This window comes from Apis florea, unplaced genomic scaffold (genome assembly GCF_048593485.1).
Source record: "Apis florea isolate Af1SG1 unplaced genomic scaffold, ASM4859348v1 contig_2508_pilon, whole genome shotgun sequence".
Taxonomy (NCBI): domain Eukaryota; kingdom Metazoa; phylum Arthropoda; class Insecta; order Hymenoptera; family Apidae; genus Apis; species Apis florea.
The window spans coordinates 225,805-242,422 of NW_028256599.1; the positions used below are offsets into that span (position 1 = coordinate 225,805).

The 16,618-nt window shown below is 37.2% G+C and overlaps 1 long non-coding RNA gene across 1 annotated transcript in view; it reads right to left on the minus strand.

Moving 5' to 3' along the window:
* LOC147657810 (uncharacterized) overlaps window positions 1–14,432 on the minus strand; it is a 121,340-nt gene extending 106,908 nt beyond the window's left edge. The window contains exon 1 of the long non-coding RNA XR_015291758.1: window positions 14,275–14,432. This is a non-coding gene — a long non-coding RNA (uncharacterized LOC147657810). The remainder of the gene's footprint in view (window positions 1–14,274) is intronic.
* Window positions 14,433–16,618: the final 2,186 nt, after the last annotated feature.

Sequence of the window (16,618 nt, forward strand, 5' to 3'; positions counted from 1 at the left end):
GAGTATCATTTAAATCACGCGTGTTTTCGAAAACGAAAATCCCTCGAATTCTGCGCTCTGTAACCGACAGCCATTCTCCAGCCACGCGACCAACCCCCTGCCCACCTCTCTGTTTCATCCTGTTTGAAGAATGAACCAAAAAAAAAAAAAAAAAAGAAAGAAAGGAAAGAGCGAAAGGAGAGGAGAAGAACAACTGGACGACAAAATCACAAGAGTCGACGAATCGCTGATTGGAACCGCTGTACCCCCATTAATCGGTGCAATTTTGCGATATCAACCCCCTCCCCTCCAACGTTCATTACGCGAGGTACACGCGAATCCCCTTACCAGATGGGGTGCGTTGTTTGCTTTACTTTGAACCGTCGAGTGGTGTATCCAAGTTTTTGGCTTATGGAATGCGGTGAAGCTGGGGGGCGAATATTTGCGAAGCGGTTAATTATCATTCGCATTGCTCTCCCTTTTATTCACGGTCAACGGATGTGTGTTCCGGGCAGACGTGGCGTGGCCGATCGATCGCCACGAATCGGCGGATCCCTATCGTTATTACACACCGGGCTAATTAGTCGGCCGATTTTTCCAACGAGAAATTTCCTTTCAGAGATGCGGATCCGCGGGATATCGTGGAAAATTCTGTTGTTCTAGAGGGGAGTTTAGCTCGATTAATTAATTGCTGGCCGGGTATTGAATCGCGATTAAATTCGATTTGGACTTTTGTAATTTTAGAGAGGGAGGAGCGATCTTGGAACGATCCTCGTGGCGATTCTCTCTTTCGAAGCTTTTCCAGTCTTCTTATTTTCGGATTGTCGATGGCTTTGGAAGTGGATATACGGATACTTCCTTTGTTTAAAATAATAAAAAAGAAATAAAATGGAATGGATATAAGAGCGTTGTTAATTTCAAATTAAGGATTTTTTCGTATATAATCGAGATACAACCGAAATATTTCTAACGGTAAGTCTTTCTTCACTTGTTGTAAGAAGTTTAGCACGATTCGATGCAATATATCGACAATAATAATTTTATTATTACACACAGTACTTGAATCATGCTCGCGTAACAAGAGAGTTTCGACAGGGGTTCCAAACTTTTGATAGATAGCATGTTTGATGGCAACGTACATAGTGGAGTCAGTTATGAATATGCTAACCCGAAAGGCTGGATATGTCCAAGCTAAAATCAATTTTCATTGCTACTTTCCCTTTTTTTTCCTCTCTCTCTCCCTAAAATTCTCTTCTACATGGTATATTCGTTTAAAAAATAATCGAGACAGAATATATTAAAAATAATCCAACCTTCTTCCATCATTCATAATATATATATACATAAATGATTCAAACGTTCGTTTCTCACTGGCGAAGAAAATACGATCGTTGAAAGAAGAGGAAAGAAAGAAAAAGAGGGAAAAAGGGAAAAAGGAATATACAAAATGAAAGATTCAAAAATTCATAGGAAACAAATTTTTACTTCAATTAAACCGCCATTAACGACATAAAAACGAAAAATCGATTAGAAAAAAATTTCCAACCAAAATTTCATCCTAAAATTTAGAGTAAAAGCCAGTATAAAGTGGTCTTGCCACGACCACGTAAAAAAAAAAAAAAAAAAAAAAAGAAGAAAAGGAAAAAAAATGGAAAAAAGATAAAAAATGCATCGTGGAGTAGGATGTAACCCGGCTAACGTATTCGATATTGCGATTTATATGGCCTTAAAACGTGGATGCGTGGAGGAAAAGGCGAAGAAAAATCTCGTTGCATGTGTCGCCATCTCCGAATTGTTCATAAAAAAGAAACCATCCTGGAGATATTTTATTGCTCCAGGTATACACGAAAGCGCCAGTAACTGAGGCGTTTTCTTCACTCTTTTTTTTTTTTTTCTTTTTCTTTTTATCAGCAAGTCAAAATGTGAAAATGTGGAGTCGCAAGATAACATACGCTTATGCAAACAACGAAAAACTGGCCGGAATTTGCAAGCAAAAAACTTATACGGAAGTGAAAAAATAAGAAACTGTGAAAAATAAATACTTCGAAAAAAATTAAACTTTATCGTTTTCCATGACGATACGAAAAGAGAAACGAAAATGACATATGTTTCAATATAAATTACTGCGTATAAATTGTATCGTGAAATCGATTTTTTTATTGTTATCGCGAAAGTAGTGGAATTCTTTTTTACTTATTTTGTCGAGACTTTTTATTAGTTGCACATAGTTTTATGATGATTCGATCTATCTTGTAGGAAATTAAAATCTCAATAGGAAAAGCTAAGAGATTAAATTCTCAAGTAAATACAGCGAAGAAATTTATTTTTCAAAATAAGCGACGTATTCAAACGAAAAAAGGCGATTCGAAATAAAAATCCTGAAAGCAATCGCATTAAAGGAAGTAACTTTTCCTGTAAATCTTGTAATTCTCCGGTATAATTACACACCTTTACCTTTGCCAACTACGCACAACGCTCTAATAATCTGATCTTCTTGAACTCGTTAACGAAGAGAAGCTTAATCACGTTTTAGATTCACGAATTTACCGCGTTTTCTTTCGTGCGGTCCGGCACGGAGAAGCTAAAGTAACGAAAACCCCCTTTACAAGGGTGTTGTAGCTGTAATGAAAGGAGAACGTGCGGAAAATGTACGTGAATCGTTTGGTTTTGGTTGTTCAAGCAAACGTGGGGAACTTCCTTTTAAATGAAACAGAACGCAACGTTGAAACTTCCGTGACAGTATTAAATTCGCTTCACGGAAGTTGGTCTACATTTAATAAAAGGAGTGTTAATTCTGGCCGCACACAGGCGAATACACAGCCAGGGAAATTAAATTTATATTTTCCACGGTTTTGATTTACACGGACGATGATTTCCGCTCGGGTAATTTTATGACAGTGTGGATACCCGTTAACAAAAGTACGTTTGATGAATACACGGATTTTCCAAGGCGAAGAGCATGGACGAGATCCGTGGAAATATAATTCTTTGTCTCCTTTCGAAATCGTTCTTCGCATTTTTCAAGCATGAAAAAATTCCACCCTTCTAATAAACTCACAATGTGATTAAACGCAACATTTTTGGTTAACGACTTTTGGTAAAAGTTGGACCTATCTCGCCACCTGATGCCATAACAGGATCACTGCTGTTCTTCCCGTGAAACACTCAAAATATAACGTTACGGGGTTATAAATCATATCTCGACGTCGGGAAAATTTCAATTCTGTTTATCATACCATTAGCACTAATTAGAACAGTGCACATCGAAGCTTTAAAGTTATCCATACGTTGTCGTATATTGAAAGAATGTTTGTCCATCAAATATTATTCACGAGTTGTTCACTACAAGAGTCTACTTGTGTGACTGTAACGTTTATTATATTTATCGATATATTTTGAAATAAAAAAAAAAAAAAGGAAAAAATTGAATTTTGAGAGGTATTTCGCGCTCTGATAAATTTTCGAAAATCACAAAGCCATGAATTAATTAATTAATCCCAATGGAGAGTCGAAAAAACATTTCAACAGCTGTCGTTTCATGCTCCCTGTTAAATTTTACAAATAAAAATTGGATTTCAAGAATTCGAAAGCTTGAAAAATTTTCTAAAATTCGAAAAATTCGTTCCCGAAGAAACTCGTATCGATTATCGACCAAAATGTAACAAAACGAAACTTTCAAAAAAAAATACTTCGTGCCACGTCTTCCACAAGAAAATAAAAACCAAAAAATACGTTCAACGACCAAATAAATTAAAAATTTGATTCCATATCTGCGTCCAAACAATGCCCGCGTTCAAAACAATCGAAAGCAATCCGAATCGTATCGAGTCCACCACCTCTCGAACGGACCCCTCCCGCGAAAAGAAAATTTATGCTGCCTGGCCGGCATCGATCGTGTGTAACGTCACGTAATGGACGTTTTCGAAAAAGCGAAATAGCAGCCGGCCGTCGAGGGCGTCGATTTAAATATGCAGATATACAAGCGATCGCGAAAAACGGCCACTTCTCGGCCGGCTTTCACACCGCGGCGACTTCATTATTTTGCCTGTCAACCGGCGGCCTGATAAATCCCCGAAACGTGACAGTGGTGGGCGGCAGATATTGCGCGGTCCTCCCGTATCCCCCCCCCTCCCTCCCCTATCCTGCAGTTAGCCCTATCATTGAAAAATAAAAATTTCGTTGGCCGCTCGTTAAAGCTTATCATCAACGCGGGGGATGATATAATTCGTGGGGGATAAATATCGAGGGGAAATTTTCACGTGATAATAAGGGGGCATTTTTATGATAATCCCGGGGATGGAACACACCCCTCGATAATTACCGAGTAATGGGTTCTCTGGGAAGTTTTTGCGGGGCCAACTTCTTTGGCGAGCTGCCCCTCGAGTTGGAAAACTGGAGACGACCACCGTTTCGTGCGTTTCGTATCTATCTGGGATATTCGAAAGTTTCTTTTTCCTTTTTTTTTTTCTCTCTCTCGTGGAGTAACGCCGTATTGTTGAAGTTGTACGATCTTCTCTAATTCGAAATTTTCTAAAAGTTTTTCTATATAATAATTTAAGAAGATTAGGTTTTATATATATGTATATTGAAATTGTGTGTTAAGAAAGAAAAGTTTAAATGAAAATTGCATCTCGTTACGAGGAAACGATTATAACGGAGATAGATGTATCTTATATATGTGTAAGAATAATATTTGTTAGAGCACTAGAGGGGAAAGTACACGATGTACGAATTTCCGAGTAAGCAAATTTGTATAATAGATCCATTTGTGATGTATGCGAGCGAGTTCATTACTTAAAGATCACGTTTCACTCGTAGTATGTCAATACAACCGTTAGATGTATCATGGTGTAGTCGATAATAAAAGTAATTACTTGACATTTATAGAAATATCGGTTTTAGAAACGATTTTCTTTTTTCTTTTTTTTTTTTTTTTAATCTTTTATCGTCAAGTTTCAATTCTCATGGATCACCCTCTTTCTCATTTTTCTCCCTCGACGATGTTTTTACCAAGCATGGTTATGACGCTTGCACCCCCTCCCAAAGTATCGATGCGTATCCTGGGATCCGTTTCCCCGCTTTACAACCCTCCTCCTCTTAAAACAACATCTTCTAAAACCACACAAGAGTATAATGCATACATTTTCATGGATTATACTCCACCCTCGAAAGTTTCGGAACACCGTCTATTTCTCGGATAACTTTAATCTTTGATATTATAAATCATGAATTTAAATTGCACGTGTTCTTTAATAACGTTGTTAAACGTTGAAAAGAAACCACCGTAAATCTTATAAATTATCATATATATTTATCATTCACGATATATATGTATGTGGAAAATCTACTTTTAGGAAATAATTGATCGACTTACACTACTTGCCAATTACTTCTAAAATTAAATACTTATCGCATACTTAAAGTATCCACTCGATTTAATATACGTATACTTAAGAACAATTTTTAATTCAATCCAATTTGCGTCCACAAATCCTCGTACTAATCCTTTCATCGAAGATACACCCTTTAACATACTCTCGACAAATCAAAATTATTTCCACTCGTAGTACTCCCTCGTATACAATTTCACCAAATTTCGTCAAAGCCCCTCATATCGCATCAGCTTCTCACAATTTTCAAACTAATTTTCAATTATTTAATTACACGGAAACTTCTCACCTCTCCCCTCCACCCACCCTTCTCTCTAAACCAAACGTGCAAATCGAAATTTTCAAACGGAGAAGTTCGCAGGTCGAGCAGAACATGAAGTGGCGGCGTCGTCGTCGTCGTCACGTGTATAATTCACATGCACGCGTTGCTGGACAACCGGGGAGGGAGAGAGAGGGAGGAGGAGGGGTGTATGTCCCGCGAGTAAACGCGCGAGTTTGCCTCGATTATTAACGCCGGTAATTCCGTTTTATCGACGATTGCCACTCTCGAGGCGAGGGGGAGGGCCCCGCCACGAGAGGCCCCATGAGTAATCTGCGAATGCCGCGGTTATACACGCGGTGAAATATTAAACTGGGCCATACCCTCGTTTTTGCCGTCCAAGAAGAGAGCGGAAGAGAAGACGTCTCTGAATCTCGTTTCGCCGTTGTCTTTATCCGTTTAATCGTGGGATCTCGGATGAAATAATTCAGGGAAAAGCAAGATCTCGAGAGAGAGAGAGAGAGAGAGAGATCTTGTTAATATTCCTAAGCTTGCTCGTGACATCGTTAACTATTGTTTTCGGGTGGAATGTGGAAGATTCGAAGTTTGCTTCTTGGAAGGAATGGTATTAATTTATTATTTTTTTTTTCTTGCAGGAAAGAGGATAAATTTTGTGAAAGTAATATCGTTTCGTCGATGCTATTGAAATTAGGGTGGAAGAAGAATGCAAAAATTGAAAAATAAATGTAGGAGGTGTGGGGAGGAACAATGGCATTGAATTGTAAAGTTTTGCAATCGAACGAGGGAGATAATCAGATTAGCAAGTAAATTGCAATTGGGAATGAAGAATTGTAATTAAGAATAACGTAATATTGCTCAAAGGACTTGAGGATACGGAGGATCTTTAGATGTTCAAAGAGGTGTGACGTTTCTAATTTAATTGGAAACCAATTATACAGATGTAAATAATCGTGGAACTTCGTTATAACAGAGAAAACGATATTCAATTAATTTAATCCTATTCGTTGTACATTTTGCCAATTTTATACACATAAAATTCTTTATGACGATAAAGACTGATCGCGTACAAAACAAAAGCAATAACAGATCAAACGATATTTCTTTTTACTATAAAATTTGTCAATTGCCAAAATCTTTGGAGAAGCACAAGTTACGAAAATTAAAAGGCAGACAAATTTGTCGAATTGAAGAAACGTATGCAAGTGGATATTATTTGTTTAACGATGTTCATTCGTTATAATTAATCAATAAAAATTAAAAGAGCGAAGGAAGGGAAAGAAAGAAGGGCAAATGCGTTAAAATTGCAAAATTAACACGTGAAAAATACGAACCATATATTTGACCATCCTTTTCTATACCAGTATGGGAACTGTTTTTCATAACAAGACGATATAAATTCGTAGACCGAGGAGGAGGTATAATGAAATTCCGGCCAGGCCACGGGACGAGAAATTTTCGCAACTGCGTTTTCCTCGAAATTTAATTAAAATTTTTGTCTGCTCGGTTTCCTGGTGCGTTTTTCATTCCGCGGCAAGATTTCCTCCACTTTGTAAGGGGAATTATCAAGGTTAATGGGAGGATCCAAGGACGAGAGCGTCGCGAATCCTCGAGCATTTGGAATTACGATTCCAACAAGCATTGATCTATCCTTTGTTCTTTTTCGAGCAACGAAAAGAAAGGAAAAAATTAAGGTAAATAACGATGCAAGAATTCTTGAAATTCTGAAAATATTTTTCTTTTCGCGCGTTTACCGGATGAAAAATATTTTTTATCGAATGCATTTCTATTTTATATTTTAATTTGTTGTTCTTTTTGTATAGTATTTCGCTTTAATTCGATGCAAATTCACCTCAACAAAGATACTTTGTTATGAATTAAATACTATAAAACTTTTCATGCATGATATTTACCGTATAAAAAGAGAGCCAGAGTGTACGAGATATGCCTGATATAAATTCGTTGTCGAGGCTCGAGCTGCTATAATGCTTTCGGATAAAATGAATCGAAGAATGTTTCGAAAACGTCAAAAGATTTCGAGCCTCGGTAAACACAAGAAGAATATCTAATTAAAGTATCATCCTTCTCATTAAAAAGTAAGATCCTTCTTATTACAAAGAAAAACTGATCGAAAATCTTTAACAACGGTGACAATAATCGAACCGACAAGTTTCGCGCGTAAATCGCATTTCTCTCGACAAAGATGCTTGTTGCGACTCAAGAAGTTGAGACGCGTTCCTCTGCAATGCCTACGTGGACGCATTAAAACGTTCTCTCTTAACGCGAAATAATTAGGCAAGGCAGACTAGAAACTTGTCTCTTCCCGCATCTCTCGAGAATATGACTGTACGAAGGAAAGAAAGAAGATGTAAGAAAAAAATAAATCTGTGACAATATCGCTATAGTATTACATAAATTGACTATAAGGGGATAAAAGCGAGGAAACGTAAGAAAACATTCACGGGAATGGAACAAATTGCATTATTTAATATCTGAAGAAACATACCGAATACATTTCGTTCGCTTCATCGAGAGATAATATTGTTCGATGCTCGTTCTTGGACAAAATTAAAGGAAACAAACTTATGGCTGCTAAATTCTTTTCGAATCTAAATTTCATCGTTTCTTCTCATAAACCGTCATAATTGTTCCCGCATTATTTTCGCTTGGACTAACTTCATCGAGATCGAAAAGGGACAATATTGTTCGATGCTCGTTCTTTGACAAAATTAAACGAGACAAACTAAATGACTGCTAAATTCTTTCCCAATCTAAATTTCATCGTTTCTTCTCGCCTTCATCACTCGAAATCATAAACCATCATAATTGTTCTATCTCTAAAATTGTGAACCAAACCTCTAAAGATGAGGTGACGCAGAAAAGAGAAGAAAAGAAGAAACACGTATGTAACACGTATTCGTTCCTGCACACGGATACAGAAACCAGAGAAATCACGAAATTATCCCTTTCGAGGAAGAGGAAAAACAGAGGCGATGACGAATCGTTGGATTTAGAGATCGAAGGACGAGATAAGGAATGGAGCCATCGTGGGGGCGAAGGAGGGGGAGCGATTGCCCGCCCGGTAACAATTGATTAAACATGCTTTCCAGCTCGAATTGGTCCACCCCCTTCCCCCTTGAATTTCCTATTCGACACCGAATTGAAAATAGCCCTCGCGGTGACGTCCACCTCTGGCACGCCGGTACAATCGTGTCTCAACGGATCTGGTTAGCTGGAATCGGATGGTCCGGATAGTCTGATCGGTGCTGGAATTCGGGCCACCGTGGGGAGGAGGAGGTGAGCCAAAACGTACAGTAGTAGTCGAAATTCAATACCCTTAATGGAAGGGAGGGGCGCCCAAGTATTCGTGAAAAGTATTTCGGCATTTGATTGAATTAATTAAACCGATGAAGATGTAACCATCTGTTCCTACTTTTGCAAATGGATATACGTGGTGTGTGACGCGTTGGTCACGATCCGGGAACCATTTCCGTATCCAGATTCGATACTTTCAATCTTATCTATTTTATTATCCTTCATTTTACTCATCTATCGAGATCTCTCAACGATGAAATTATTTATAATAAGGATTTCCGCCTGAGAATATCAAGAAGAGGAAGAATTCGAGTTTCAAGGAACTCGAGGTATTCAGTATACCAAGTATACTGAAACTACGAGTTCGAATTAAGGAATACATATGTTTCAGAGCGAAAGAATCGAACATAACGGTTAAATCGGCGTAAAATCGAGAGCCGATCACGAGAATCGAGTAGTCTCGATCTGATCGCAGCTTGTCGATGGAAAATCGTATCTGTCTACGATTTCTATTTCCTCGAGCGTTTTGAGTGGCAAGGTTTATCCCGACGAGAAAGGGGGTGAAAGCTTGTACACGCGTGAAACACCGTTGGATCGCGGAAGAGACAGGTGAGTGGCGTGGCAGAGTAAAGGCGAGATTTGAGGAAAGTGATTAGCCGACATCCTGTCAAATGCATGCACCTCCTCCTCTCCATGAGGGGGGTGGGTGGGGGGAGGAGGAGGAGGGAGAGGGCTGTCGCCTTTGTAGCAATCGACGCCGATAGCGCGGGAAAATTAATTGAAAACCGATGTACTCGTGGATAGTTCGATTAATTTTCAACAGGTAAGTAGAAACCTGTGTTCCTCCAGGTGATTCGTGTTCGTTGCACGACCGGTTAACGGCCACTTAAAGAGGACGACTGAGTTTCAGAACGATTGAGCTTAATCGACGAATTTATCCGAATTATATATTTTTTGGCAGTTGATTCAAATTGCCAAGTGGTGCAATTTTTGAAAAATTTTCGATTGAAAGAATAATTTTTTCTTTCTTTTGCAAACATCAAAATCCGAATCCAAAAGATAATATATATATATATATAGATATCGAAAGATATAGGAAAAGTTTAATGTTTCAGCTTATTAAATTTACAAAGTTGAATTTTGTAAGGAAAACTATTAAAACTTTTCGACGGGTTCTTGTACGAAGAACTCTTTTATAAGGGAATGTAAGTGAAAGGAATTTCATTTTGTACAAATTGTTGCGTACTACACGCGTATTTCTGGCAAAAATCATTAATCATTGTTACCAAGTTGCAGACGCTTGGGAATTTCAAAAATTCGCTCGAAATTCATTAGGATAACCTAGGATTGAAGAATTTCACGATAAATAATTCAATGTACGATTATGTAATTGTTCGTTTCATAACACATAGGGAAGTTATTTATGAAATTATTATGTATATATATTCAAATCGATGTACCATTAAATTTCCTCCTTATTTATTTATAGGCATGATATTTGACAAGGTAATACCTCAAACAGAAACTAATTATATTTCGACTAATAGATTTAATCGAATTATCCCCTGTTTAGTTATAATTTAGAGATTGAAGTACTGTTCACTTCTGCTAATTTGCGCTTCACTGCTATCTGGAAGTTCCAAACTATGCACGAATAATTTAATTGCACTAATTGACGCATTCTATCATTCCACGCAGTCTATCTTCGACGTTTAATATTTAATAAAATCACGAACGATTATTTTCATATTATATTCGTATATAAAATATACTACGCTGTATTCAGTGGTCAATTCGTCATTTTATGGGGGGGAGGAGAGAAAATTCAGATGATTAGATCTCGAACGTTTGCCAGGAGAAATATTATATAATGCGGAATAAAGAATTTGATATTTTTTGGAATTTTTAATCATTCCGTTTTTTGATTTTCAAAAACGTTTTCGTCAACCTGCGTTCGATTGTCAAAATTTAATCACTTTTAATTGTCCAAGCGAATTAACAACGTGTATAATTATTCTTATAGAAATGAATGACGTCAAAGTTGGAACAACAAAAATTCAAATTTCAATTTATACAACGGTATGTATAAATTGTTAATATTCGCGTTACATACGCGCACACATATATTTGTACGTCGAAGAACAAAATACAAATATTTGTCATACAACTGATGTTACCGAGTCAAAACGGAAAATTAATTGATTAAATTTTGTCAAATGAAATTACACCGAAATTTCCATTTATCCAGGAAATTTGTAGACTCGTCGTATCTTTGTTCCGCGAATTGTATTTAAATAGTTGAATATCCGTGTATTCAAATGTGCACGAATTAAAGTACGAATATGTTAATGAATATATACGCATGTATATTTGAATTAGAGGCCACTAATATTCAAACGCGTGATTAATTTATTTTACGTATTACAAAGAACACGAATTTTTAATCAACATAATTCTATAAATATATATATTCTTACAGCAATTTTCGATGAGAGGGACGTTCCTTCTTTGCGATTATTGCAATAATATGATGCTCAAAACTTTCCTAAACATTCTTATTTCCATCAATGTAATAATTCAAACTTCTTTTCAGGATATCCTCGTTAAGAGGAGACTCGATCGTAGCAAGCTAATTTCGTTTCAAATGAAATCCGACCAACTTGCCAAAAATCATCATCATTCAAAACTTATAACAATACCCAACTTCGTCGCATGCGTATTATAAAATAACCGTCAAAAATTAAAAGAAAATCTTCATTCAAACCAACAAAAATTTCCAACGGACGAATAAAAGCCTCTTTGAAACGCAGATAACCTTCCCTTCCCTCCCCCCTTCAAGAAGAATTAAGTTCAAGACCCAGCCTTAAAGACCCCCTCCTCGATAACATCGATCATCCGTGTACATCGGCTTTGTCGTTCAAAAGCGGCGTTAATTAATCACACGCGCACGTGCCAAAACGGCACTTCCACCCCTTCCTCCTTCTCTCCGTGTCCGGCGTTATAAACACGTATCGGTTGTACGTAATGTAAGTATCGTTGAACGAGGGCGTAAATAAACTGACGCCACCGTTGCACGAGATGGAAAGGTTTAAACGGGAAAACGCAGCCATCGAATCGAGCTGTCACGAGCCGGGCGAAATATTCCTCGCCTCGATTCGAGGGATGAACGCCGGGGGTAATGCCGGACAATTAAACCGGTGGAATCGGTGAAAACCGAATCGGTGTGTTTATTCGACACGAGCCGGTGAATAAACTGTGGCCAGGCCCCTGTTATTATGCAGCCGAGATACTTCGTTCGATGACGGTGAAAGGGAGGAGGAGGGGGGAGGGGCTCGAAATCGGGCAATCGGGCGATGATTTATATACCGGTAACGGTGTCACCAGTCTTTGAAGTCACGCTCACGGGGGGGTTGTTTAAGCGGCCGCGGATTGATTAATTGTAAATTGGGGGAGTGTGCGTGTGTGTTGACGTGCTGTGCTAGCTTTTTGTGGAGTGGATCCTCGATGCTTAGTGGATAATGGGAGGGGAGGTGGGTTGGTTTATTTTCTAAAGAAGAGGGAACTCGTGCTGCTCGATTGGGAGGAGAAGAACATTGGACGTAAGTATGTAAAATGGTATTAAAGAGTATTAAAAGTGTGTGTTATGCGATAAATAAATCGAAGAATTGGAAAGAAATCCAAAGGAAGGACAGTGTTCGTTAAAGTTAAAGAAATGTAATCCCCTTTCTCGCCTTGATCGATTTAAAATTTGATGAATCGAGCTTTATTCGCGGCATTATAATCAGCAAGCATGAGGCAGCATCTTGAATCACGACTTTCCCATTTTTATTCCGATCCCTTTTAAAAATTTCAACCCTTGGCCCGATTGGCGGGACGTGATTCCACGTTGTTTCCAATACCTACGTTGCCAATACACGGAAATGGAAACAATACACACAAGGAGGGCGCATACAGGCTCGGAATACAGGGATACAGGAGGCAAGGATGGTCGAATGGAAACTAAGAGTCGGAAGAGACACTCGAGGAAGAATTGCGCGGCATCCGAATCGGAGATTATTCCGGAAACGTTCGAATTCTTCGGCAGCCGGTTGTTGGTTAAAATAGGGCATTACAATGCTATCTGTGTTACCGACCAACGTGCGTGGAACGTGAGCACGGGAACGGTCTATCGGCAGGGAAACAAGAGGGTAAAATTCCGAGTGGGATACAGGAGGCGAAGTTATTGGCTTCGAGGAAGTCGGATATAAATATTTATCAGGGTTTGTCAGAAGGAGAATCGAGATCTATAACTTCCTTTGCATCGACTTAGCTTCTCTTCCTCCTCCTTTCTTACTACACTGTTACTTTTTCTAGTTTTGACAACGGTATTCAGACAATTTTCAACGTTGCTAGTTTAATGGATAATTATTAGGTATCATTAGGTCAAATATAAACAAGAATTTGAAGTAGAGTTTTTCAAAATGAGGAGATGAGATGAAATATTATTGATTAATTTGATGCAAAAGAAGATACGTATCAAATATTGGATGATTATGTCTGAATAAGAAAGTTTAAAGTTATTTTAAAAATCTTAGAATGGATTCATAAAGTTGAATATGGGGATAAAAGATAAATTTGATTAGGAATTGGAATTGAAATATTGGGAAATATGGAAATGTGAAAGATGTGCTTATGTACTAGGAGTAAGATAGTGTGCTGCAAGACAATTAAAATTATAAATTTCTTTTAAATTTTATCAATGGGAAAACTTATTGATTTTGAAACTACTATTGCAGATGCTGTTATGGAATTCAATGATATTTCCATGGGAAGATAAAATAAGAATCATTTTTAGATATATTTTTTAAATAAATTGAACAGAATTATAAAAATGATTAATATATCTTTGTAAGTTAAAAATGTGCAAAGTATAGGAGAGCAAGTAATGGGAATAAGAACAGAAATAGAGTGAAAATTGTAAATGTGGCGCCATCTCTTATATAACACAGAAATAATAGAATAGTTATCTTATGCAACTGCGTCGATCAAGGAAAGACTGCTTTTTACGCCATCTAGTATGCTATAATCTAAATACGTACGTGCAAAATTAAATCATTCAAAAACTACAAACTGAAAATTTGCTTATATTTCATAATTTTAGAAACAAAAACGAGAATGCAGTCCATTATCTTAATAAATTTCCTATCTACGAAATGCAATCACGCTCGTATTATTTTTTATAACGCATACAATTGTGCTACGATTGTACCGTGACATCGGCTGTGACGACGAGATATATTTTACAATAAATAATAAGGATTTCTCAAGACTCACCATGTCGAAGTTGCTGCCAATCGAAGATCTGAACAACGACATTCTATTCACTCTCCTCTTGCACAAAAATTTATTCACTTTCAAGTAAATTCTTCTCTTAATGCACGCACGCAAAAACATTCAAACTTTACACTTGACACAACCAACTATTCGCCTACAGATGGCGCTGACAATCACTTCTGACGTTTTCTCTATCCTTCTCCCACCAATACTTTTCTCCGTCTATGTGTTTCATTTGCGGCACTCTGGAGATGGCGCTGATTTCGTAATTCTTACTCTATCTCTGTCCTTCTCCCACCAATACCTTTCTCCGTCTATATGTTTCATCTGCGGCACTCTGAAGATGGCGTTGATGTCATAATTTTTACTCTATATCTATCCTTCTTCCACTATTTATTCTCCTTGTCATACTTATACGAGACGGAATACAGGATATCAATCGAATATATATCACGAGATTCAATAAAGATAATAAAGAGATATTCTGTCTTGAGATTGAATAAATTTAATTTTATTTTTTTAATGAAAATTCGATAACTTTATGAGAATGTTCTCTTAATTTTTATTCTATCAAGAATTGCGAGCAAAGTAATACGATCACTTCGAAGTGACAAAAACAATCCATTCAGGAATACATCTTCACAAAATCCACACAAAAGTTGGTAATGCATTATAACGATGTGTAAAAATTCTTGCTGTTGTATAATACGCATGATTTATTACGTGCATTCCGCTGTACTTACACGATACGTTTCACTCATCTGTCATGCATCGCGATAATTTTCTTGCCAAGAATGCATTACGATCCCTTTATTATATACGCTTTTCCAATGTGTAATTTTCGACGCTGTATTCCTTCACATTTCGTTCATCGACATAACACTTTTAAATCCATACTGAAAATATAAATATACGTACTTCTCCATAAGAATTCACCTGTATATTATGAATATTTCATTTTCATGGATTATATACATGCATATTATTCACCTAGATGCATCTGATCCATTTCCATAATATTTTTATTGCGTTATTTATTGCGTAATACGAAGCTTTTTTTTTTTTTGAAATTACATTACCTTTACGACATTTATTTAAATGTTCGTAAATTTCAATAGAACAAATTTGAATAAAATTTCGACATCTGATGCTGTTATAAATAATTTGATATGAAAATAGCACGAAACAACAAGTATCAAAATTGAAGAAATGTATCGAGATAAATCAGTTTAATCAAATTTGTCACGATCATCAATTCCTCGAATACAAACTTCACAACTACGCTCTCTTCTATTCCATTCTGAATCCACGTTATACGTATACGTGTTCCATTGGGCAAATACGACATAAATTCATACTCACAAGTCTTAATTTGCATCCACACGCGAAATTTTTCAACGGGAAAAGAAAATACGAGTTTCGAATCACGAATTTCGTAAACGAAAAAAATAGGAAGAGAGGAGGGAGAGGAGAGGGATAAAATTGTAAAAGATGAAAAGAAATGTATCAGTGGAGAGGAAGGGCGCGGGTCTTAAATAAATCTGATGAGATACGAGCTTTTTTCTGTCAACCAAGTAAACTGGATACGTATACGGTGTGGACCGTAATAACTTGCAACATTTCCTGGACTAAATTATTTATTATCCTGCAGGAAGCAAGACTCCCTTGGGCAAGTACGAACGACCTAGGAAGGAAGATATTATACGTCACAACAGTGTGCAGTGTATAACGTTTTGCTTGAACATGCACGGTGAATCTTTTCACGGTTAAATTGGCGAGTACGTGAAACTGTTTCACGCCTGTTTAATTCATCTGGCGAGTGACATTTTGCTGGCGAAAAAATAAGTAAGTACTCTTTAATTACATTGCGAGAAGAGCTTTCCTTTGTCATCCATAAAGGATGTTAGAAAAACGGGTAGGTGAGATGTACAAGTCCAAAATCAAAATCTCGATTCTAGTAAATTTTCGAAAAAACTCGAATTGGTATTAATGTATTAAAGATGGAGGTTTCTTCTTACGATAAAGAAAAATTCCCTTTACTGAATCAACAATTATTGAAACAGAGATGTATGAAATCAACCTTTTCTCGAAACATCGAAATCGAAATCAGCGTGGAACTTAAAAATACACACTCGTGAAAAGCAAAACCGATCGATTCGACCGGTTGTTTCTCAATTTACGAAGCAATGGAAACATTTGAAACGTGAGTGATACAGTATCAAAGAGACATCGGTACGCCAGGTTGGATTTCTCTCGATTATCCGGACTCACTGACTTTTATTACCACTCGACCATCACGTTTCAAACGAGGAAGACGTCTGTTCCTCTCCTCTGGACCTAGTAA